General features: G+C 41.4%; 1 long non-coding RNA gene across 1 annotated transcript in view; it reads right to left on the bottom strand.

Annotated features, from left to right (window-relative positions):
* Positions 1-293: 293 nt before the first annotated feature.
* The window catches only part of LOC142014106 (uncharacterized), a 52902-nt gene continuing 29194 nt past the window's right edge, over positions 294-24001 (bottom strand). Inside the window, exon 3 of the long non-coding RNA XR_012645866.1 lies at positions 294-403. This is a non-coding gene — a long non-coding RNA (uncharacterized LOC142014106). The remainder of the gene's footprint in view (positions 404-24001) is intronic.

Below are 24001 nucleotides of genomic sequence, written 5' to 3' on the forward strand. Positions count from 1 at the left end.
ACATCAGCCAACTTTCTTAGAAAGTTATGGAGGGGAAAGGAGAAACCATTCATTTGATTTTTGGCTTTGGGATGTTAGAGAGGGAAGAGATAATGATTTGGGGGCAGTGAGCAGAAGTCTGAGATGATCGAAGGGAAGGGGAAGAAATATTTTGTGGGGCACAGCATGATGACTAAATGGCTTAATTTCTCTAACTAGGCTCCAGAAAGTCTTGTGTGCTTATTTAACTCTAATTTATCCCTAACTGTCTTCTTAGAGCCCAGTAAGTAGCGAAAGTGTTGGTAGTGTGATAGAAAATACTGACCTCCTGTCGTCTGACAAATTCTCTCATCTGGCACCGTCAAGTCCTGAGGGTCTTGGATGAGAGATGTTCAACCTGTAGAACCCCACCAATATGGTGGGCCTGAGAAACAAGACCAGCAAAGTATTAGTCTGGAAATGCACGGATTACACCAGCCCTCACTACCCATGGATGTTGGGTGATGGGCAACTTAACTCAGCCAAGGGTAGACTAACTAATCCTAACTGGTCTGAAAGTAATTGGTTCTCATGGACGTCAGGAGACAGCCATGTGACTCTCTCCATACTTTTGTAATATGTGCATTTCAGACAGAGCAGCTGCATGCAGTACAGCTTGACAATGCACTGTAGTAATCATGAAACATGCTTGCTGAGTGGTGGAGGGAGGCCCATGAATCATTAGAAATTATATGGAATAAGAGCTATGATTCATGAGAAATCTCTCTTCCCCACACCTCATTAGTTACCATTTCCCATGTATTTACTCTCCACTTACATTTCTGATACCTGGATCACCCTCTTTCAGCAAATAAAAGAGCTCTACTGCTATCACTGCCCACCTGAACTTATTGGAGACGTACACATGCTCCTCCCAACTCCATGCACGGCCATCTACTACAGTCACATTAGTCTTTACTAACACAGGGCGCACAAATCATAGAAACATCTCCACCTTCATGGAAACAAGAAGCTTTTTACTGAGTACACAGGAGGCAAAGCTCTGCACTGAGTGGATGTGCGATTGCCTCCCCAGAAGGAAACGAACCATTGGGTATGGTTGTCTTACAAATAATCAGTGCAAAAGTCACTATATAGTTTCTTATAGTTATTAGTTTTACATCTCATCTGAGCCCAACCCTCACATCAGATTGTACATCACAAAAAGCCCTTATTCTCTCACACTGCTAATTTTACCTGAAAACTGAACTGTTTGAATAGTAAAAAAATGATTTTCAGATATCAGTATTGTCAACCTTGTGAGTTCAAAAATGATAAGTCATAAAACCACAGAAAAGAACCCAAGAGATTGCCCTAAAAATCATGAGATTTTTGAAAACAAAATGTTGTGTTTTGCTTTCGGGTTCTGAGCATTTAGGGTGCATTTAGAACATGGTTTCAAGCTTTCTTTTGCAACCACAAAGGCTACAACTACTAGACATTTTTCTAAAATTAAAGCTGAGAATTTCACCATTTCATGCCTCCAGAACGAGGGCTACAAGATTTAAAATATAAAACACAATGAAAAAACCTAACAATAAAATACAGTAATGAGATTTAACTATAGTGAAATATTTTAAACAAAGAGGGTTTCTTACGGATAAGGCCACTTTATTTGTAGCTGAAGAGTTTTCAGTTGACCAATGGTTTAATCTGAAACCAAACATTTTCACACATAGCAGATTTAGTACCCCCTTGCCCTCCAATGGGGAGGGAAGCCACTTTGGCATGTGGTCTCAAGGGGTTAGTCATTGCCCTTGGGTAACTACAATGGGGCTGAGATGTCAGCAGTCCACAGTTCTAGGCCCATTTGGCAGAGGCAAACTCACAGTAACTAGGCAACAGATGGGTAATGCCATGTGGGTGCTCTAGCCCACAGCCCCACAATAGGGCTAACAACAAATAACAGTCTATCAATTAGCTGTAGGGCTTTGGGCAGAGATGAGCAGGGAGAAGACTTTAGCCTTGGCTTCTGGACTCAGGCAGTCAGCAAACAATCACCATCTATGTGCTCTAGCCCCTTGGGCAGAGCTAAGCAAAGCAGCTATTAAGATTCAGAAAAGGGGGCAGGGGTCACCTACACAATCTAGGTGCTCAGACATGGGTTTGCACACCCACCAAGCAGTCTAGCATGCTGGCAGAGGGTGGGTCCCAGAGCACAGGGCTCCAGGTGAAAGGTGGGGAGTCAGACACCTTGGAGTTGGAGTAACAGAGGACCATGAGCCCACCCTACTCTACTGCATCCCAACCCACGGCCTTAGCAGCAGCAGAATGGTCTGTCACTGGGTGGATGGAGATTCAGGCACAACAGGCTGACTGAAAGGTCATCAAACCTGCAGCCAGCCAGGTGTCAACTGCCCTTGGACTACTTCCTACCTCCCAGGGATTTGACACCTCTGGCTTCCACAGGGCTTCGGGTACCACTGAAGGTAGTCTCAGGAACTGCTTGTCAGGATCTCTCTTCTCTGGGAACAGGATCCAGCAAGGCAAGGTTCACCCCTGGCTGCCAGAGCAGAAGCATCCTTTTACTGGCTTCAGGCCAGCTGAGCTGCAGAACCTTCCTTTTATGTTTCCAGCCCAACCCTGGTACTTCCATTGAAGGGTTGTGGTGGATTTGGCTCTGCCCACCAAGGGGAGTGTAGCGCTTCCTCACTCTCCAGTCCAGAGGGAGGTCATGCTTCCTCACTACAATGGCACAAATATTTATTCACCTGGGAATTCCAGGAGACACTTTTTTAATCACTTTTCCCTTCTTTTCAAAGTTTCAGGCAATCACAGAGGAGAAGGAATAACTGGAATGCAGGTGACTATTACCTACTGCAATCCAAGTAGGAGAAGACTTTCCGGCAGGCTGACATCTGTCTGCATGACATTTCTGACAACTATTTATGAATAAAGATCATTTTTATAGAAATAAGATCCAGTCACAAATTATTTAAAAACAGAAGAACAGTAAATTAACCTGTTCGTTTATCCAAAATGAATAACTTGACCCACTCTACCTGGGAGTTTTTAAAACAGTGACATTTTTAGCTAAATACAAATTGAGCCTTGGTGGATTTACTAAAATGTTGCATTACGAGGCGCAAGACCTTTTCCTGGCATTTAGTCACAGTTAGTTAGTCCAATATTGGAAAAGTGAGTAAGCCTTGTATGAATAATACAGTTCTGAATCAAATAGCTCTATGCCAATAATTACTGTATTTATTTGACATGAAGTAGCTTTGTTACAAGAAAACAGCTCTTAAAATTAAGACAATAAAGCGCCTCTGTAAAAATGTTCCATTTAAAATCCTAATTTCGGTTTACAAAAAATAGTTCTCACTTTCATAGTGCTGATCTTAGAAACAAATATGGTTGCATGTGAGCAATCCACTCAGCAAGCACTTTCTTTTCTGGAGACTTATTAACTGATGTAGGGAACTTGAAACAAAATAGGCTTGTAATTTCATTGAAATGTGAGGGACTAACAGTGCCTAGCATCAGAAATGGAATGGATGGTACGGGGCAGGGAGACGTGTCTCGCCCTTGGAGTGCTCCCTTTCATCAGTACAGGATGCTGTCACTATATTTGCCTCCAGCATCTCCTGTCCTTTCAGGCCTCCAATCTTCTTCTATGTCTGAGGCTTCCAGACAAGTTTAGATCTCTTCCAAGGTATAAAAATGTTCAAATGAAACTGAATAGTTCTTCTGCCGCCTTAGGCTACTGATGTCTCTTGTCTTCTATTCTACTGTATTTTCTTTTCTGTTCTGTTCCATTCTTTTCTTTTCTCACAGACCCTACCTCTGGGTTGCTCCTACAGGAGCCTATGCTATGCCTGCATTGCACTAACCTCACTGTTTCTGTCTGTGTGTATCCTAAGCCTGGGCTTCCTTCAGCCAGAGAGACCCGTTTCCTCTGTTGTCTCATCATCAGCTCAACTCCTCAACTCTTCAGTGTATTATTATAGACTAATCTCCCACCATCCCCCAGGCTAGTCACTCACCTTCACAGGTGCAAAGGATAACTAATTGGTAGCACTCCTATTATCTTCAAGGTTACCGTACACTTTCCTGTATGCCACTGGTGGGCACACAGCTGGAGAGCGCAAGCTGATGGTATTCTGCCGAACAGGTCGTTTACCTTGTATCTGCAGGTATGGCTGCCCACAGCTCCCATTGGCTCTGGTGCACTGTTCCCAGGCAATGGGAGCTGTGGGAAGCAGCAGCCAGCACATCCCTGTGGCCTGCGCCATTCCCACGATTCTTGTTGGCCAGAAACCATGAACCACAGGCATATGGGCACAAAGTGAACAACCTGTCTGGTGCCCCTCCAGTGGTTTACCCAGAAAGCTGTGTGTGGCCTGAAAGTTGCCTCTTGCTGCTATATGCTCATGAATGAATCACTGTCTGTAGGACCCTTGCTCTTTCGAGGCTTTACACCCCTATGGTGACTTGTACATTGATTATAGGGGCATGAAAAGCATCCAGTAAGGACCAAGTTAGAGACAAGCAAATTCATTTCTGCCCTGATCCTTTTTTTAATCTTTAGGGTGCATTTGGATCACATTTTTACAATTTTTCTCTACAGCCATGAGGATTAGAATTTTATTTTATTTTATTTTATTTTTTTTAAATTTGAAATTGTGTTGGGGTCTTTAAGGAAAAAAATCAAAGATCATAGGATAAGACACCAGTGTGTCTCATGTGCTAAATGGTCAAATATTTTAAAGTACTGAGTTATCAGAGCAGTAATAATAGCAACAAAAAGAGAGAAAGGTTTCACACCCTCCAATGGGCTTAGCCTTATATATTTATGCCTAACAACAAGTTACGAAGGTGAGTTATTTTAACTATGAAAATGGATTACCACAGTAGCTACCACTCCTAATGAAATTATAAAGATATAAAATTCAAGTAACATTTTTATTTTATTTTACACAACAAATTACATTTTGACCCTGTGCAGCCCACCCCTTTCAGTACAGAGCTCCTACCAAAGGCATAAAGCTAGTTTTATCTGTCAAAGAATTGTTGAACATTTTAACTTACATTCTAAGTCAACACAATGTCTGATTTTGCTCTCACTAATAAATGGGACAAATCTTCCAGCCACTTCAGTGGAAGCCAGAACAAGCCTATTATTTCCATAAAATGCACCCTCCCCATGTATGACACACATTAAGCATGGTGAGAACAGAACTCCTCATCTTTACTCCTCATCCTTACCCTCCTTCTCTTCTCCTCTCCTCTCTCTGTATATAAATAAGCTGTCATTCCCATCTCTTGAGCAGATATATCAGATATCATACTAATGTTCTTTCCTCCAAGGTGAGGCCAAATATCTTAGCCTCTTCTGTTATGACAATTTTAACAATTGCTATTCTGTAAAGCATTTCCAATGCACATTAGGCCAGATCATCAGCTGATGTAAATAGACATAGATACAATCATGTCTATGGGACTATGCCAACTGACGATCTGTCCCATTTTTTCCAAATAAATAGGTCTGTGGATTTTTTACATTTGCCCAGTATCTCTTAAGAGAAAACCCTAGCAGACCTTTAGAATAAGCCACTGCCTGGAATGAAAAGCTCCAACCAAATGGGAAAAGTAACAGAAAAGCATGTAAAAGAAAAATAAAGGCATTTTACTTGACCTTGTTTATTTTATTGTTAGCCCATGTATGCAGCTTTCAGAAGAAAGGACCTGTGCCACTGACTTCAATGGGCAGACTGGACACAAATACACAGTTCCCCTTCATCCTGCCTTCCTCCTCCCAAATGTGTTCAATTTTCCTAAACTAACTTTCTCCCTCACAAACACAACTGCTCATCCTTCCACCAAGCAGACCTGCTTCAGGTCAAATAAAGTTCCACTCTGTAGTTTGCTTAACCTGATAACCAGCAGCGCAGCTCATTTACAAAAGGCTATCTACTTAATGTGTTGAATAGTAACAGAGAGTCTATATACTATCAAAACAAAAAAGCAGTCCAGTAGCACTTTAAACACTACCAAAATAATTTATTAGGTGATGAGCTTTCATGACTCTTTGGTTCACTGAAGCAACTTCAAGGGCCTCTCCTTTCCTAAGCACACATCAGTCTTGAAAAGGGAGCATATAAGGTCCCTATGACATCACTACTGAGTGGGAAACATTGAACTTCATCCTTATAAAGTACCAAAAGGCGACTTCATTAAACCTAAAGATTTTTGCAGTGAGGTAACAGCTTATCGTGTATTGCAAAGAGATATGAGAAAGGGCAGATTTTTCTTATCTTTTGTTATTGGAATTGACCCTCAGGGTCCATAGGCCTTGGTGAAAGCTTAAGCAAGCTTAGATCAAGGAAGGATTTTGAAATTGAATTTATTCAGATTAGTAAAACCTTCCATGAGAGGATTTACTCTCAACAAGCTGTTGCCAACTTGGAGCTTACAAAGCCCAGCCCATTTTGATGATTTACAATCACCTTAAAAAAAAGTATGCCGTCATCATTAAAAAAATACTAGCAATTGAAGTTCACACAGTATCAATGTTTTTCCATTCGCAGTTTATTTTTAAATAATTTGCTTGATATTGGGGACAATTTCAATTTATTTGGCCATTTAATTGGACTAAATCACTCCAAGTAATGATACAGGAAAAACAGCAAAAAATAGCACAGAGAGCTGGTCATCACAATTCAGCATAGCCAGTTTAGAGTTATAGCTACCCGAAAACCACTAATTCTTGTTGACATACAAATCAAACCAAATATTATATGAATGCACATATGCATGTACATGTATTTTATGTGTTTTTGTAAGCGTATGTGAAAACACACAAAAAAAAACTTGCCATATATGATTTATTGGCAAGAGTGTGCAATTTTATGGGTGAAATCTTGACCCTGCTGAAGCCACAGAGAGTTTTGCTATGGATTTCAGTGTGATTGGGATTCCGTCCAGCTGATGAATCTAGGACAAAAGCTCACAGTTGAAAGTCCTTATTTCTTTGTGCTAGAAACTTTCCACCTTGATTTTGGAGAAAGGATGTGACTTCAGCCAACTTGTTGAGTGAGATTGTCATCCCCTTGATTTCTCCCAGTGCAGAGGCCAAGTCACTGACTTATTGTAGGAGCTCATATGCCAGAGAAGAGCTGGCCATGCAGTATTAAATCATTTTTACACCTTCATCTGTGTCTTCAGGGATATGGGATTCTTGCTGCAAATAATCCTGGGAAATTAATTTTTGTGTATACTACAGAAGAGCAAAAATAATTGAATGAAAATCTATCTGCTTCTGAATTATTCTGAAATACCATATGCGTTGTTGTATTGTGTCAGCAGACTTATGAAACTCATCCAGCTATTAAAGTGCTTGAAATTCAATTTTTTAAAGAGCTGGAGTAACACTTGAGAAGGATGATCTCGTGCAGTGGTTCCCAACCATTTCACTAATGCTGACCTGAATCACCCCTGCAAACCATTTACAGACCCCCCTCAAAGCCAATTCTAGCTGCTATGCACACTTCATTAAATGACAAAGGAAACCACAACATAGATTTTGGAACCACAATTAATAACATTATTGGGAGATATTTAATTCAGAAATAATAATTGATTGTAACTTTGTGATTTATTTAAAACTTATTTTCTGTGATCATTTTTATCTATATTTTATTTTTTTCACAGACCCCTGTGATACCTTCATGGATCCCTAGGGGTCTGTGGACCCTATGTTGGGAACCACTGGTTTAGTGGACATGACACTAGTTGGAGTATCAGGAAATCTGGATTCTGTTCCTGGCTCTGCCACTAACCTACCATAGAAGCACAGACAAGTCATTTCATCTCCATGTGTCCTAATACCTCCCCACCCATTGTCTATCTTGTCCACTTTGACTATTCTCTCCACTGGGCAGAGACTACCCTTTGTTTTATGTATGTATAAGTCCTACAACAGTGGACCCAAGATGAGTGAGCACCTATAGGTATTTCTATAACACAAATAATGAATAATGACAACACTGAAATAACTATAAACCAATGAAAATAGAAAGATATCCACAGCTTTGGATAGGGACAGTAATTCTATACTTGATCTCCCATTTATAACTTTGAGAAAATATTTAGTGCTCCAATACATTGTGATTAAATTACACTGTAGGCCCATACCACAAAATTAACACCTTTTTCACTGAGTGCAAGTAAACAGGTTTTGTGGGAGAAATTAAGGGGAAATGTAGGTAACAAAAACTAACCTTGAATGCAGACCACAGAGGAATAGTGCAGACCACAAGGGAATAGTGCAGGCCCTCCATAATCACTGAGGCCATTGTCCCAAATAAAGGGTTCCTGAATATTAGCTACACAGACTAATCCCCAGTTCACCCTCAGTGTACCCATGTGGTTCAAAGGAACATTGAAGAATTCTGTACAGCCATTGAACTTCTGCCCTCACTCATGCGGGGAACTATGGTCTTTTTTCAGATCGTTCACAAGGGGGTTCAATTTCACTCTTTTATTCAGTTAGGTTAGAGTATAAACTAGGAATACTGTCACCATTAAAGAGCTCATTTTGACATCTCATGGATATCTGTAAGTCTCACTGACTTCATCAAGAGTTTGGGGAGTGCAAGAAGATGCAAGATTGGACCCCCATCAATACTCCTAGTATCCATTTTGAGGTACAACAGAAATCATGAATAATAGTAATCCATTTCCTCGTTCAGTTTCCTTCCCTTTGCAACTTGGCTTTAACAAAAAATGGGGTTATTTTTTGTTAAAGTGACAGACTTCACATTGATCATATAGACAATTAATAATTTGTCTTCAAAACTGATTCAATTTTCTTCACAAATGAAGAATTTTAAAATAATGTTATTAATGTTATCAATACTAACACGTGAAATAAGTCAATGAATAGCTAAGGATATACAGTATGAAACGAATACTGAAATAGGATAAGGAGATAATGTTAAGTATAATAAAAGCCTTTAGAGATTGTTATGTATACTAAATAAGAAATTATTACTCATGTGAAATGAACCAGCTATTTCACAGATTAATTTTCTCCTCTTCACCTGTCTATTCTATGTTTAATATTTATCTAAATTACCAATTAAGATTTTTTTAAACTCAGATTTTTACATTTTATTTACGCTGACATAGAAGAAAAAGAATTACACCGTAACCCTGCAGCTTTCAGACCTTAAATAATATGTGCAATACTTGTTGCATGGAGTCCAGTCATGATCAGTTTTGCTAAATTTATTGTTTCATATAGCTTCTTGTGGAAATTGCATTTTGTTTTACATAATTACAGACTTCTAATATGTTGCTTTTGATAATAGTTATTTTCACCTTGAGGGAAAAACATTTTGTCAAGTTTCTGATACAAAGGAAAAAAGTGATTTAAATTATTTTAAAATTAATTCCAAACTAATTTAAAATATTTCTATTTGTTGAAAAAGACCCATTTCACTTAAAGTATATCTAAGCAACATTTTTGTCTGAATTATTTCCACTTATGGTAGAAATTTGCAACAAATTGCAAAAATACTTCATTTTGGCATTTCAATATAATTATTTCGCACACCTTCAGCTTTGATCAATTTAGTTTCTTTAAAATGAAATGATGAATTATCATGCTATGGTTACTAACACAAGTATCAAAAAATCATTACACGGAGACTTCTAAAGGGAAGGATTAAGTGAAACCATCACAGATTTTTCAGTAAAGTCTGATCTTTCCCAATTAAAATAAGCTATATAAAGTTATTTATGCATGAAGCGCAATAATAAAGATGACAATTAACACTCCACCCTTGTACCCTAGAATTTGGTCATGCTTAATGTGAGACAAACACTTTCTTATCTGTGAATGAAGATTAATTGTAGTTTCTCCTAAAAATATAATTGAGCCAGGATCAATAAAAACCAAAGTTAACTAAAACTAAAATCTCACCCCCACCATCAACTGGATTTACTTGCTTTCAGATTGTATTTTAAAAATCACTATATATTTAAAGTCACTATTAAATTGGTAGACTATTTTGGACAAATCAAAAAAACCATAAAATTAGTTGTATCAAAATAGCTACAGAAATTCTAGGTACACAGGACCCTTTTCTCTCCTCTAAGAAGTATACATATGCTTGGATTACCACAACCAGGTTTAAAAAGAATTGTAAGTTCTAATTTTGTGTACATGCCTAGCTATAAGTCCATTGTATGTGACATTAGGCCCATTTCTTTCAAGAAAGACCACTGTTGTATGTATACTATCTTAAATGGTCTTTTTGTGACCTCAGTCTGTAACCTCAAACAAATGAAACAGTTTTGGTTTTGGTTCTCCCACAACACCCCCCAATGGGCGTACTAAGAGGTGTGGGGGGGTGTCAGGGGGGAATCATCATTACCCATGCGGTGCACCAAGGCACACAGACTTCCTTGTGACCGTATTTAAAGAAATGGACACAAAGAAATAGTCATTGCAATTACAATAGGGGAAATCTAGTATGCATTTCCAAGGAATCACATTTTGGGGAGAATTACAGAATAATTACACATATGCTTAGATCGCGAGCATTCAATGAAGCGGACAATATTTTGAGGATTTAAGATGTTGGTGTTGTGGTCGTCTCTAAGAAACCAGGATAATTCAGACATTCAAATGCAAAAATGCACCATTTGGAGAGTGTAATGCGGTCTGTTCTGGTCAGTGTTACAAATTCGGAAAGGATTCCCTGGCTGCAGACATTAGCCACTTAATACTTAAATCTGTTTCCAAATGTAAAGCATAGAACAAAAGTGCTTTGCATTAATGAAATGTATCCTAACACTGGTGCAGTGACACATTTCATTAATGTGTCACATTGCTGATGTAAAATATAATTACAACAGATATGCCTGTCTCTTAGCTTGATAACACCCTTGGATGAAATATTGTTTAACTAAATTACACAGTAAACATCTATCAGAGCACTATCATTTTCCTGGTTGTAGACTGAGTTAATTTCATGCCAGTATATGAAACTAACTAATGCAATTGAACCTTTCAACTTCACAGCTATTACAGATGATTTATACATGTTGATTTGATTTCTTTCTGGTAGTACAACAAGCTTAACCCACAAATATAATTAATTGCTAATGAAGGCTGTTGTTGGGGATTTTAATAGTTTTGTCTCCATAGAAAAAAGTGCATAGCATTCAGTACAATTTCCAAATGTGCTTTGAGTTTCCTAAGGAAGGTGTTGCTGAGTAAGTTGCTATTATTTCTTTTGATTATTTACTGTCACTTGCAGCCTTGTTTAAAGCTGCCATGGGCTAGGTCACCGATAATCACTTAGGTATTGGTATATAAATAAAATACAGACACATCACTCAGATGTAGGGTGGAGCGGAGGAAGAAGAGGGAAATCAACATTTAGCTACATATTTTCTACTTACCTTCTACTATTTTAGGGTTTATATCTTTCTTGCAGGGTGTGGGGAATACATTTGCCCCTTGGCATTTAAGCCAAATAGCTTTGACAATATTATTCCCAATTATCTTTAATCATGTAATTCAGAGTGATCAACTGAACAATAAATGTATTATTACAGCACCCACAATGCCACACACTTTATAGATAAGTAAGACAAAGGCCTGATCCTGAAACTCCTACTCACATGAGTAGCCCTTTAGGAGTCAATGGGACTACTAGTGTCATCAAGAACCTGCTTTGAAGATTTTATAATCCAGAAATATGATCCTACAATAAACATTTACTTCAAACATAAGACTTGATCCCATGCCTATAAATATCAAGGGGCATCGTTGGTCTGGGGCACATACTACTTGCTACCACGAGCCAAAAGGACAACTTGCTACAGTAAGCATCACACTCTATTATAAGTGTTATGGGACCATAGGCAACACAGGGACAATGGAGGAGGTGCATGGATGTTACAAAATGCAATGTGATTTGATCAGTTTGCCATGTTTGGTTTGGTTTGCCATGTTTGCTATTTTTAATGCCAAACATTTAAAAATAATGGGTCACGCTCCCCCACAAGTTAGAGTATATGATCTTTAAACCAGAGATTTAAAAATAATACATTTGCAGTTCCTTTTATATGCCTTCTGGTTTTAAAACCTTTAGGACATCCCTAATTAATTTTTCAGGCTTTCTGTGACCATGACCTTACAGACTAAACCTCTCTAGTCTGGCACCCTCTGGACCTGACTGATGCCAAACAAGAGAATTTGCTGGACTACGGGAGGTCAATATAGTCTAGTAGTATTGTCAACACGTCTAATGCTTACTGGGCTCTTAGAAGACATTGGCTGTGTCTACACAAGCTCCCACCTTCGAAGGGAGCGTGGTAAGTAGGTTGTTGGAAGATTATTAATAAAGTGCTGCAGTTCACATGCAGCACTTCATTAAGCTAATTCTCCCCTGTGGCAACTTCAAAGTGTTATACTTCGAAGTGCCAGCTTGCATGTATCTACAGCTCACTTGCAGGTACTTCCAAGTGCCCAGGGTACTTCGAAGTCCCTTTACTCCTCAAAATTAAGCACCACAGCACTTCATTAATAATCTCCCGACACCCTTCTTACCACGCTCCCTTTGAAGTTGGGAGCTAGTGTAGACACAGTCATTTGGTGTAAATTATAGCTAAATAATAACACAGAACACTGAGAGCCAGGACTGGTGGCTGTAAACAAACATTGTGGACATTCAGCTAACTAAAGACATGCTGGACTATGGACGTTGGGTATGAGAGAGTGCTGAACTCGAGAGGTTCAATTTGTAATTAAATAAAAACAGACTTTTAAGTGAAAGCTGAGATTCTCCAACTACTGCATTATCTCAGGAGCTTCAGGTTAAAAAATTCCTTTCCTAAATATCTTGAAGCCACAATAAAATCCTAAGAATTGGCTACACTGCATATCTGATAACTGTCAACAATTGCTACAGTTTTAATTTAGATATTGGGGAGAATTTATTAAGGATTTGTAATATCCTTTTTATTGATCTTTCTTTCAAGAGTACAACTATTGTATGCAGGCCTTCAATGTGAAGGATGAGAGAGTTTAATCATGATAGACCAGGTAAGGAAGGAGTCAGTGCTCAACCAAAGCAGGCCTCAATAAGAATATGTGCATGTGTGAACATTTGTATTTTGTTACAGGGAGACTCGAAGCAGTTCCTATATTTAGGTTTCCTAATATTTTTCATTATAAAGGATTCTTATGACCTTTATTTTGAGATCTCAGACCTCCACTGTTTGTACCAACCATGTGATATTTCATAGACAGTTAGGCTCCAGATTCCAAAAAATTACCTTTGAAATTCCATTAAACTTTTCTGGAGAAAAGGATTAAGAAAGGGATAAAGAGTAAGACAAAGACTATCATAATCCTTGTATATAAATCCATGGTACTCCCACATCTTGAATACGGCATGCAGTTCTAGTCACCCCACCTCAAAGAAGATATCTTGGCACTGGAAAAAGTTCAGAAAAGGCAGCTAAAATTGTTAGGGGTGTGGAACAGCTGCCTTAAGAGGAGAGAGAAGACAGACTTTTCAGCCTGGAAAAGAGACAACTAAGGAGGGTTGATTGAAGTCTATAAAATCAGGACTAGTATAGGAAAAATTGAGCAGAGGAGTTATTACTCCTTCCCATAATGCAAGAACAAGGGGGGTCACCAAATGACATTAAGAAGTAGCAGTTTAAAACAAACTACGGGAAGCACTTCTTCAGACAGCACACAGTCAACCCATGAAATTCCTCACTAAAGGATATCCAAAATTATAACAGGATTCAAAGAAGAGCTAGATAAATTCATGGTCCATCAATTGATATTAGCTGGGATGGGCAGGAATGGTGTCCCTAGCCTCTGTTTGCCAGAAGCCAGGAATGGGCAACAGGGGTTGTGGCATTCCTGCTGGGGCACCAGTTACTGTTAGAAGGCAGCATACTAACCTAGATGGGTCTGACCCAATGTGGCCATTCTTATGAAAGTTGAGAAATGCCAGATTTACACTTGCCTGTACAACCTTAATTCATCACCCTTATTGACACCTTTCTAATTGATGTTAACTGGATCTCTAAGGCCCTGCTCTCTTCCCCACTTCTTCTCCTCAAAACCTTGCCCCTGCTCTGCTGCTTTCCCCAAGTCTGGGCCCCTACTCCACCTCTTCCCCTGAGAACCTGCCTCTGTCACACACACTTTTCCAAGACCTCATTTTCATCATGCAGGTAGAAGGCAATCTCAGCTGGGCAGGGGCTGAAACAGGTGCTGGTGCCCCCTCCTTTCCTGCAGTAATCAGTCTTTTGGTTCAGGTACCTTTATAGTGGAAATGTTTGGACATGGAGAGTGGGGCTGGATTACTAAAGAGACTGGGAATTTGGAGAGAAGGCACAAGTCACATCTCACAGAGCTGGAAGGGACCTCAGGAGGTCATTGAGTCCAGTCTCCTGCCCTACTGGCAGGACCAATCACCATCCCCTTTTTTTTAAATCTATTTGTCCCAGATCCCTAAATGGTCCCCTCAAGGAATGAGCTCACAATCCTGGGTTTAGCAGGCCAGTGCTCAAACCGCTGAGCTATCCCTCCCTGTTTTTAGAAGAATATAAAAACAAAAAATTCAACAACCACCAAAGGTCTGAGTAAGCTGTGAAGTTCATACTAAAGATTTCGTGACAGAAAAGGTAAAAATACATTTTAATATTAGAATTTACCAAAAGAGCCAAAGGATGAACTGGAGTCAAACCCCTGTGAACCTTGCCACAAGTTACTGGCATAAACCTGCAAGGACTCTCAGCACAGACCTCTGGTTACCACAAATTGGGTGCGTCTACACTAGCTGGCTACTTCGAAGTAGCTGGCGTAACATCGAAATAGTACGCATCGCAACTATACGCACCATGCACTATTTAAACATTGACATTGACGTTAGGCGGTGAGACGTTGAAATCACTATTCCTATCCGAAGATGGGAATAGTGCCTTACTTCGACGTTCAATGTCAAAGTAGGGTGTGTGTAGACGATCTGCGTCCCGCTACTTCGAAATAGCGGGGTCCTCCATGGCAGCAATCAGCTGAGGGGTTGAGACACTCTGTCCAGCCCCTTCAGGGCTCTATGGTCCCTGCATACAGCAGCCTTTAAAGCACCACAGACCCAGATTTCCTGTGGCAGGAAGCTGAGAGCTTGCAGACAGCAGCACATGCACATGCTAGCCCTGCATGCCCTCTGGAGGCCCTGAACCACCACCCACCACCCATGTCATTGACCCAGCCCCCAGAGCACCCCCAGGGCTCCCCTTCTGAGGGGACCCAGGCACCCCTGGCAACCAAATGGGGGGCCAAAAAGAGGCAGGGCTCCTCCTGGTCAGAGGCCAAGCTCTGAGACCTGCTGGGGCTCTGGGGTGAGGAGGAGGTGCTCCACATGATGGGGAGCAAGCAGCAGAATGCAGAAACATTCACCCAACTGGCCAAGGGACTGGACAACCGGGTCACCCTGCCTGCACTCCAGATCATGTCCGGAGCAAGGTGAAGGAGTTGCAGCAGTGTTACGCCCGGGCCTGGACTCAGCCAGCCAGTCTGGGGCCACCCCCGCTGCTTGCCTCTACTACAGGGAGCCCAGGACCATCCTGGGCCCCTGGGACCCCTCCTCCCTTCCCAGACACCCTTGACGCCATGGCCAAAAAGCCCTAGCAGGCCTTGGAGCTGGAGTCCAGCCTGGAGGCCAGCCTTGCACTCCAGGGCCCACCTGAGGAGCCCCCCACCTCGGGACGGTGGAGGAGGGGGTCCAGCAGTGAGGAGGGGGTGCTCCTCATACACCTCCCCTCCCGGAGCACCAGCTGGGTATCTGCCCACCGGGGTTCCCCCGACCGCAGCAGTGGATGGTCAGGTATGTACCCCGCAGGGCACACACCCCTGGGCCACAGGGCAGGGGCATCAGACATGACCGGGAGCCCCATACATCCCCAGCAGATCCCAACCTGCAACTTCTCAGCCACAGCATGGTCCCAGGACGGCGGTATGGCCATCAGTGCCCATCAGCACCCACACCAATGGACAGCACTGTGCCTTAATCCTGGGGGCTGGGGGGGACCATGCAATGGGGACAGCCAACAGGGACACCACACCCATCGATGGGGATGGATACCCAGCACCCAAGGGGTGGGGAGGGAAACAGGACACGGGCCCGGGCACAGTACTAACAGCCTTACTCTCCCTCTCTGCAGCTGCACCATCCAAGGCCCCACGCAGCCATGCACCCTCTGTGGTCCCCAAGAGCCCGCCAGAGGTCAGCCACTGCCAGCGGCCGGGGACACCCCCAAAGCCAGCAGGATGGTCACGCCACTGCCAGATGAGGGGATGGCTCCCGTGGACTCCCAGCTCCTGGCAGCTCTCCGGCTGCTGCTGCTGCTGCTGCTGGGGGGTCCACGGCTGCTATGTGTCAGTCTGCGAGTGTGTGGCTAGCGCTCTGCAGACCTCGTGCTGTACAGGCCGGGTGTGTCTGGGAGTGGACCTTTAAAGGAGCTGCTTGCTGTTGTCCCGGAAGGGCTAATCCAGCCTGTGACCCTGTCCGTAGGCTTTCCTGGCCCCTTATTTCAACGGGGGGGGGGGGTCGCTTGTGTGTGTGGATGCTCCACAGTTCCTTCCAGCTCTTTTCGAAGTTCCCCATCGCTACTTCGACGTTGAACGTCGACGGCACCAGCCCTGGAGGATGTGTAGACAATACGCGTTGAAGTAGCCTATTTCAATGTTCTTACTTCGAAATAGGCTACTTCAATGTAGTGTACTAGTGTAAACGTAGCCATTATAAAGAAAGCCACCCAGCATGTCCACTTCCAGCTTGAAGACATCAATATAGCTGTCAACATTGCTTAAGCCATTTGAGAGACAACAATAGTCCTAAGAATTACTAGAAAGTGAAATATAAATATGAAAATCTGCATATTAAATTCTAAACTTGTGCAGCAATTTTCATCCTGAAGCATTCTTATGCTTTAACAAACTGAAGCATGATATCTGGTGCCATTGAAGTTCCTTTTACCCAGACCGTCACCCACAGCTCATTCCTGCAATCCACTCAGGCCCAGATGCCCCACCCCCCAGGCCACTCCTGCCCCCCCCATTCCTGCCCAAATTGCCTGTCCCCAGCCACTCCTGCACCACCACCCTCAGGTCCCACAGCCCTGACCCCCCCTACAGTTGGGGACCACATCAGTGAGGGCTATTTTTTTTTCACTTCTCATTTTTGTGGCCCCTGACTGATCTGTCTATGGCCCTCAACCCAAAAGGGGTTCTTCATCCCTGCTCTAAACCATGTCCTTCCACATGAACAAGGATCAGATGTAAATGGAAAAATATATCCACACACTGGACAGAATAGCTAGTGTTTTGGCACGAACAATTTTTACAAATTAAGCAGAGCTGGGTTTGCCTGGTATTTCCATCATTTGGAGAGGAGACTGGAACTCAGGGGACCTGGTTTCTATTCCTGGTTCTACCACTGATCAGTGAGAGTTTGGGCAAACACTTCAGCTCACTGCCTGTCTCTGCTCCCCTTCCTGCCTTCATGCATCTGATGAAGTGGGTTTTTGTCCATGAAAGCTTATGCTCCAAAATATCTGTTAGTCTGTAAGATGCCACAGGACTTCTTGATGTTCTGCCTGCCTTTTTTCTGTCCTGTCTGTACTGACACTTAAAAGTAGGGACTGTTTTTTGGACCATGTTGGTACAGCTTCAAAGAAACACAGCATCTGTCTTGGTTGCTATTTCCAAGTACTGCTCAGGACTGCCGCCGGGGGGGAGGACACAAAGGGTGTAGTTGCCCCCAGACCCAGCCTTTCAAGGGGCCCCAGAGCTCCAGCCACCACATCTGCCAAAGTAGTAGCAGTGGTAGCTGCAGCTCTGGGCCACTTTGAATTTGCTGTGGCAATGCAGCTCTGGCTGTGCATGATGGGGAGACAGTCGGGGAAGGTGGGGAATGCCATAGGACCTGTCCCTTCTGCCATTGGCCCCACCCCTTCCCAAGCACAGAGCTGGGCCCCACCTCCCACCTTGCCCCAAGGCCCACAGTGGCTCTTGGCACTGCTGGTACTGCTGCAATAAAAATAGATAATATATGCAGTACATGCTCCAAGAAGAGTACCTGACTAAGCAGGTGACTCCAACATTTGTCTCCAGAGGCCACCTTACAGCACTGAAATGATATATGTATCTCCTGCCTAGCACAGAAGAGAAAATTGGAGGAGCCTGAAGACGTGGAGAGGCTTAAAACAAGACAGCTCCTAAGCAACCAGAGGAGCTTCCAAACAGGGACAGCAAACAAGGGAATTTTGCAAGAAAGTTCTCCAGGTCAAGCAAAAGCGTGACCCTCGTGGTGAGTTTGTTGTCTGTTTTTCCTTTGTTGTGTGATTGTCTGTTATATGTATAGTTCATTGAAGTTTATACTGTCATCTTTTTAGAAGGCTGTGTGCTGAACCAAGCAGCCTGCTAGGCTAGCCTGAAAGCTTGCTAACAAGCTAACTAAGCTTGCTAACAAGACTATAGACTGTTATCCTGTGATCCCTAATCCCCTTAGTATGCCTTGAAAAGGAGGCAGGGCTAACTCAAGGAGAACAGGGGTTTAAAGAGACAGCTCCTAAGTGACCAAAGGTGCTAGTGAACTGGGGAGATTTGTCAGGGAATTTAAAGAAGCTAATGTAAGACACAGACACACCTAATGAATATACTCTGAGTTAGGTCAACAAAACTGTCCGAAAAAACAAAGCATAAAAAATACCCTTGAACTGCTACAAGTAATGCCAGCAAAATTCCAGTGGTAGAGGAAGAGGCTGTTCAATTTATTGCCCTAAATGCAGCACATATGATTATCTGCCTTGTGGGCAAGTGAAGAATGTGCGCACTTGGTGCAAGTAACTCATGGCCCTCAGAGGCTGAGTACAGGCTTTTGAGAACAGAATGACAGAACTGGGGAAGCTGGGAGAGACAGAGTCTCTCAGGGAGCAAGCAATTAGGTCTGTGCCCATATCTGCCAGCCTTTGTGCTCTTGAGGAGGATGAAAGTCTTGGGAAGGGGAACAGCTAGCTGGATTGTCAGGGAAATGGTCCCATAACTGGGACCCTCCTTCCAGATGATGTTATGGTATGTTCTCACACTAAGAATACCCCTCAGTAGGTTATAGCAGTTGGGGGTGGGTTCTATTAGAAATCTAAATACAGTAAATGCTTTCATATCTGGAACTCTCAATAACTAACATTTTAACTGTACGTACATTTTAGTTATATTTTCCATAAGTACAGCATAGTGTAAGTAAAATACAAATAAATACAGCAAATACAATATAAGTTTACTGTGTATAATACTGCTGTCGTTGGTAAATAAAGCACTTTTCATATATTTTTGTCTGATTCTTAATATCTCCTCTTGTTTTTCTTTAGTGTTATGCATTGCTAGGTGTACCTCTCTATTATCAAGAATATTTGGATATCTGGCAACCTCCTGGTCCTGGGGCTGCCACATATGAAGTAGTTTACTGTAGTTAGGCTGGTTATGACTGGGACAACTACATGGTGAATTGCCAGCTAGGTGGGAAGATTGTGGATCTCTCATGACATGTAGGTAGATTTATGTGCAGTGCTGGGGAGGAGTTGGTGGACATGGTACGTGTAGGTACCAGTGACAAAGGGAAAAGTAGACGAAAGTATGTAGAGGCAACGTTAAGGCTGTTAGATAAGAGACAAAAGTCTAGGACCTGCATGGCAGTATTCTTTGAAATGCTTCCAGTTCCACACACAGAACTGTAGGATCCCAATGTATGGGTGAGTCAGTGGTGTTAGGAGGAGGCAGCTTTATTTTAAACTGGCTAACCTTTTGTGAAAGGAGGAGCTTATATGGGAAGGATGGGCTCCACCTATACAAAATGGAATCAGATTGCTGGCAAGTAAAAATTAAAAACAATGTACAGGAGTTTTTAAACTAAGATCTGAGGGGGGAGCTAACAGGTATGGAGATGCACACAATTCAGCAATGTAACTTAGGAAATGATGTGTTGAAGGGAATATTCTATAACAGTGGCCTCCAAACTTTTTACTTCATACTCTTCCTTATTCATGATGTTAAGTTGACTCATATGAAAGCAGTCAAAAGTAGCTGAATGTCTGTAATAAGGGTCCATTAGATCATTGTTAATACCAGATATTTAGATCCTTCCTTAATATTTTCTACAATTGCCATTTTAATGCAATTTCCCCCATTTTTTTAGCATTCTTGGGACTCTTTCAGCCATCAAGAAACAGCCAGGTGCTTGGTGTCTCAAAAGAGACCCGTGTGTTTAGAGCTCCTGAGTATTAATCATGGGGCCTTCTGTGGCTTTGGGTAAGTCATGGCCTCTGTTCAGCTTTTCCAGCTGCAGCATGGGGATAACACAGGGCCACTGTGGAGACAAATTTTTATAAAGTGTTTTAGATGCTAAATATTACTATTATTAATGATGCCCTGTACTTTTAATAGAAAGGGTAACTATGATATAGAACCTTTCTTTCAGCTGCGTAATTTGCACAGGCTGGAGAAGTAGTAGATCACAATAGGAAATAATTGCCTTGTAACCACAAGTCTCAGTTCCTTGAATTTTCTTTTCAGAGCTATCTGGAAGGTCCTCCTCCACTTGCAGCTTGGGCAGAATGCAGCATCATGTGTGCTTACCAGGCTGAACCGCTCAGATCACTTTTCATTCTCATTGCTACTGAATTTAAGTTACAGAGCATACAAGTTTAAAGCTCTTGCCATAGAAGCACCTGGCCATACTTAGAGCAACTATATTTCCTTGTCCCAAATACAAGACAAGGAGCTATGTTGGGGATGGCTCGTTCAAGCCCCAGGGAGCCCCAGGGAAGTGGCAGCTGCCATCCCTCCCCTGGAGGCCCAGGGAAGCAGCAGCCCCCCAGTGATCACCAGGAGCCCCAGGGAAGCACCAGCTGCCAGCAATCCCCCAGAGCCCTGGGGAAGTGGCAACTCCTGGCACTCGTTGAGCCCTAGGGAAACAGCAGCTGCCCATGCTTCCCCTGCTTCCCCGAGGCTGGGGGAAGTGACTCTGGCCAGCAGTTACATGTGCACAGCTGCTGGTGTAAAATGTCAGCAGGGGGATGGCCCAAATATGGGACAATTAGCCCTTTTCAAAAAAATAAGTCAGAATGCCTATACGGGATGGATGGTCACCCTAGCCATACTGGAGACTTCCTCCTTCATGTACTTTGTAAAATGAATGGTTGTAAACTTATTCCAAGTGAACAAGTTTGCATGTCATAAAAACTGACATTAAGTGAACATTCTAGTTAGCATTCCCGCAAAAAGGGCAAGCTGTCAATAAGCAACAGATAGTGAATACGTCTAAGGTTCTTGTTAGAGAAGCTCTTGCTGTCACTGTCTATGCCATGCCTGTTCTGTGCTAAAATAGTCTCAAAGGCCTTTCGTCTAATACTTTTTCCTCAAGCACAATATATACCCATAAACAAGTCATTATTACTGGTTAAAAAAAAGCTAAATCACTGTGAGCATAAAATGAAAGTCCATAAATCACTATTCTTCGTTAATTTCAAAATATGTTTGTTGTCTGAAGTTATCAGTCCCATACATAGAGTGCTGTATTTTTCAAAATAAATACATTGGTACAAGAAAAAGCTGCAAAGATTATATACCTTGCTCAAAATAATACTTCCAAAGGTAAAGAGTAATAAAAATCATTTAAATGTAAAGATATGGTATTTTTTCTTTATAGTACTTGTGTATTACAGATACAAAAGACAGATGGAAGAAATATCTACATGATGGATAGAGTTCTTTGTAACACTTTACTCTTCATAATATATACACTTATAATTTGGCAACATTAATAAGAGTAAAATAAAATGTCTGGATAGTTTATCTAGGTTTTTATTAGCACTTTTAGCAGCGCAGTGAAAGAACATTAAAAAGGATCAAACAATTAATAATACAAAGACCAAAAGGTAAATTACTATAGACTGAAAAACTACTATATAATTCAGTACCTCAGACTCATTTTAGAAGACAAGGAACAGGCAACAGAGGATTGATCACTTGGTTATGTCTACATGGCAAAGTTATTTCAAAATAACAGCCCCTATTTTGAAATAACTTTGCTAGCATGTATACAACATGGATGGCTTGTTTCAAAATTGGTAAACCTCATTGCATGAGGAATAGCGTCTATTTCAAAATAGGTATTTCAAAATAAGGGCTGAGTAAACAGGTTACTTCTCCACTACATTCCCCTTTTGGAGGAAGAATGCAAATAAGGCACTGATTTACAAACTCACACTTCATTTGCATAATCTTGAATGATCACAATTCCAGAAGAGACTTTTCTGAAAACAAAAACAGCAGCATAAACAGGATTCCCTCAGAAAAAAAAATGTTTTCAAAAGAACCCTGATTCCTATGAAAAATGAGGTATAAGGGTTCTTTCAAAATATGTTTCATTTTCTTCAAAAGAACCCTGTCTACACTGCTTTTTATTTTTTGAAATAAATCTCTGCTGAAAATGCAATGGGAAGAGTTTAACCACTGCCACCTAGAAATATGTAGAGTCAAATTCTTAGCTGATGTAAACTAGCATAGCTCCACTGAAATCAATACAGCTATGACAATTTACAACAGCTGAGAATCTAGCTTGTTGTGAGCTTTCTGAATTCCCAAATGTTTATAATATGGTATTAAATTTGCATTTCCTCTTGTTTCACACATAAAAACTCAACAGAATTCCAGAATGCAAACTAGTGCCATGTCACTTAGAAAAGGTTTATTAATAATTATGTCAGTTTATTTTAAAAGTTTAAGTAGCAATAATAATAAAAGCACATGGAAATCTTTCTGTTGAACAAAGGACACTAACACTCCATATTTTGGCTGCCTTTTCACACTTGCCCCATTCTTCTAGTGAAAACTTCAGCCATGAAATTTCTTTTTTGTTAACGCAAAGACATGGTAATGTCAAGCATTCATGACCATAAGCATGGAAAATTGATGAAATTACAGTGTGTTCAGGGAAATAATACAGTGATGAGAAAAAGAAGCTTTTCTTGTGTCAGCATCCTGGTGGCAGCTTTTTAAACAGGTGAACATTCCCCCCACCCCCCCGTGCAAAACATCACTTGGTATGAATATGCCAAAGAGATGCCTATGGAGAAAGGTCAAAGGGAAATAATCACCCAAATAATTAAGATATTTAGAAACCATTTGTTAAGTTAGTGTTCATGTGTGCTCTCATTGAGTGGGCACGGTTGAGACATAGTTTTAAGCCTGACATACAATGAATAATATTTTTAAACTATTAATGTTCTTGGAACTGTGGGAATACAAAAAATTCAATTCCTACATCCGTAAGTCAATATTACAGCTACAAAACTGAAAAGGATTATATCACATATATCGAGAGAAAGATATCTGTAACCTGTCATGTAGTAATATATTTAGGCTGAAATTCACATCCATTCCACAAGCTAGGTCAAGATTCATGTGACACTTAGGAGTCACTTAAGCCCTATTTTAATGGTTATGTAGGTTTGTAGTTTTGCATAGGCCTTCTTCTGGCCTGCTGTACAGGGGTGAATTTCATAGATGTTTTGAACACCTCCAGTGGCAGATCTAATTACTATCTATTGTGAAACAAGAAATTGCTTAGAATTCCCCATCCAAAAGGTGTAATAAGAAACTGGACGTATTTGTTGGCAGAAAAGTAAAAAAAAAAAGAAAAGAAAATAAGACATATGGGATTGTTCCCAGCAAAATTTCAAGTCACTTTTTTCAGAAAATAAATATATAGCACATTGTCTGGGCATTTAGTTTTCTTTTGCAGTTGTATTCAGTTAATTCCAGCTGAATTGCTCATAGAAGAGGAAAGGATTTGCTTGCAGAATTATAGGCTGCTTCATGCAATAGAGGTTTGGCCCCAAACTCTTTGGACTGGTCCCACTGAAGGAAGGGTTCCCAAGT

Source organism: Carettochelys insculpta, chromosome 6, assembly GCF_033958435.1.
Source record: "Carettochelys insculpta isolate YL-2023 chromosome 6, ASM3395843v1, whole genome shotgun sequence".
NCBI classification, from domain to species: domain Eukaryota; kingdom Metazoa; phylum Chordata; order Testudines; family Carettochelyidae; genus Carettochelys; species Carettochelys insculpta.